This window comes from Drosophila tropicalis, unplaced genomic scaffold (genome assembly GCF_018151085.1).
Source record: "Drosophila tropicalis isolate 14030-0801.00 unplaced genomic scaffold, ASM1815108v1 contig_392, whole genome shotgun sequence".
In the NCBI taxonomy this organism is placed as follows: Eukaryota; Metazoa; Arthropoda; class Insecta; order Diptera; family Drosophilidae; genus Drosophila; species Drosophila tropicalis.
In genome coordinates, this window is record NW_027172854.1 from 1 (window position 1) to 2,915 (window position 2,915).

General features: G+C 35.9%; 1 long non-coding RNA gene across 1 annotated transcript; it reads right to left on the reverse strand.

Moving 5' to 3' along the window:
• Positions 1-1,382: 1,382 nt before the first annotated feature.
• Positions 1,383-2,198, reverse strand: LOC137572604 (uncharacterized). The gene is made up of 3 exons (XR_011031710.1): positions 2,017-2,198; positions 1,721-1,901; positions 1,383-1,635 (listed from the first exon to the last, which is right to left on the reverse strand). It is a non-coding gene; the product is annotated as an uncharacterized lncRNA (long non-coding RNA).
• Between the last annotated feature and the right edge of the window lie 717 nt (positions 2,199-2,915).

Below are 2,915 nucleotides of genomic sequence, written 5' to 3' on the forward strand. Positions count from 1 at the left end.
CCACATAGATTCTATGTTCCAGGCCATTTGCCACATAAATCTACCATCTCAGTGAATAGTTCCCACGACGATACTCCAACACATTTACCAAAATTACGCTATATCAGCCTCATTGCCACGTAAATTTGTGCAAAATTCCAACGATCGTCAATCTCTTTGCGTTTTCAGCCTCTTTGCCACGCAAACTTCAGGGTTCTGTACTGTTCGCACCTCCCCACTTTTCACTCTCACTTGAACTTGGACGTTTCGCTGTCTCTCTCTAACATACAAGCATTCATCAATTGGGGTGGTTTTTTTTACCGCTCTTTGTACATTTTTTTCGAACTTTCTGTCTTTGGCGACTCAATTTTAATGAATTTTTTCGCTTCGAACGATTTGTTTTAATTATTAGTGTTCTTTATTTAACAACATCTTTTAACTGCACGTAAGTTCGATGCACTATGTAAATGTACATATCTCACTTCTGACACCAATTTGTGGGACTGTTAGTGCAATCCCATTTCTGACACCAATTTGTGGGACTGTTAGTGCAATCCCACTTTTTCCTCCCGAATTTCTAGGCCGTTTTTTCTCACAATCAATCAGTTTTTATTATTACATTATTACATTATTTCTTTATACATTTATCACTTAATTACCACATAACTACACTCTTCTTATTCGAGCAGCCACGAGGAACACAACCGGTCGACACAACTTGACGCCATAAAACTCTTTTCTCAATTGATATCGATGGTTTGTCATCGATATCGTTGATAAACTTTAAATTATGCACCTCTGAACTGGTTCAGTACAATCGACCGCTTCTCGTCTCTCGACCCATTCCCACATATATATATACATACTACACACCTTTCTTGGCCAACTGGCGAACTTTAATCAAATGCAAAAGGCAGACAACCTTCAAAATTCTCTTAGGCAAATTGTGGTTCATGGCACTTATTTAATTTATAATCAAATCGCAAAAGTCGGCCCCGGCAAGTCAATAAAAGTCAGAGCAGAAAACTTGTGGCATTTGTGCTTATTGGACATTCAAATTGCCTCAAGCATGAATTATGTGCGGCCAGAATGCCTTGCCACTTGCCATTTGCCCCACCAGTTCCGTTCTTAGCTACTTCAGCTCCTTGCTATTTGCTTCTTCCTCCTTCCTCTTTGTTGTTTGCCATTGAAAGTCGGTGAAATGAAAGTAAATAAGCGTAAAGATTCGCTTAGTGACTTTGATTCGAAATGCGAGAATTGTTAAATGATAAGTAAATTGAACTTTTTGTTTAGTTTTTGCTCTCTGTTTTCTGTAAATTTCAAAGTTTACGCATGCCTTAAGAATTTGCGGTTATTTAAAGGTCTCAAGGATCAAATGAGGGCATAAACTATACATGCATGAATACCTTGGGATTTATTTAAAGCAAATTCAATTATTTGTCTATAGAAAAAGTGAGACAGCTATAGTTTAGGGTGGTTAATTTACTATTCAGGCTCTTAGCATGGCCTCTTTGAGCTCAAATTCTGTACAAAATGTATTATCCGTATGATTAAGCAAATGCATCGGGAATTTAAAGTGTCGCTTCAAGGCATTTGTTATTGTTGCAATTGTCGTGGGAGTTGGCTCACGTTCCTTGACAAATATGCTAATGGATCCTTGAATGAAATTTTCATTGTGTTAACTAATATTTCTGAAGATTGTTATTTGTCTCTCTCTCTCTCACTCTCTCTGTACACTCACTTAGATGTTGTCGTCCTTTATGTCGTATCGTATGCTCATAGCAGTAATATTGAATTATAAAATTATCATTGTCTGTGTAAGCCAAATGTTTCCAGGCTTCTAGACCATGAAAGTGCCGTCTAATGCATTTGTCTTGAAGATAATCGGGATGTACGGCATATTGATACCAATTTCCCATAAACTAGAGACAATAATTATTTCATTAGTGAGCTTGGAAAAGTCAATTCACTAAATCATGTGAGTCTAGGTTTAACAAGAGAAATAGATTATTAATTTGTTATATAAAAAAAACTTACCGCACTTCTTTGTGATAATTTAATGGGTAAAGAAATAATTTGTGGACATTGACCTTTGAATGGAATTCTGTATTCACTGCCAAAAGCTCTCCCTACTACAATCAGGCCAAATGAAAGGTAACTGAAATAGAAACATAAAATAAATAAATTACTGAATGGGCTTTTGTTAAGTGTCCACCAAAGTATTGTGTTCATTTTTATTGTAAATCTATATATAGAGTAAAATACACACCCACTTTGTAGCTCATTTTAGTTAGTTATGGTTTATTAAGGCGTTAGAGAAATAAATTTGATATGGCTGAAATACAAATTTGCTATGCTTTGTATATCATATACATACATACATATAAGTTTTTTTATTAAGCAGACTTGACTATTAGTTGGTTAGTTATTAATGGTCTAATTTTCCATGTCATAGGTAAGTGATCCAAAAGTTGGGTAGCTCATTAAAATGGCGATGCCCGACCAAATCTAAAAGGCTAGACACTTGGAAGAAGGATGCAGAGACAAGGCTAGAACTTTGTGCACACATTCATATACATACATACATAAAGGTACGAGTGTCTAGGTAGATAAGTTCTGTTTCTTGAGGAGATTCTCTTGGTCTGACTTGAAGATGATGTCGTCAGTAGACGACTTACTTTTCTCTCTTTCTCTTTTACTAATGACATGCAATTTAAAAAATATTTTCATTTTTCTCGTTTGTGTTTTTTTTTTAAATTGTCGAACGCCTGAAAGTATGCCACACAGCAGCTTACAAACATGTCAATGTCATTATGCAAGAAATGGCAGAGCGACAGCAATTGCAATTGCATATTTCCTTTGCATATTTCACATATGTATGTATATGGAGTGCGCACACACACAAACACCCGCATGCACATGACCATATCCATATG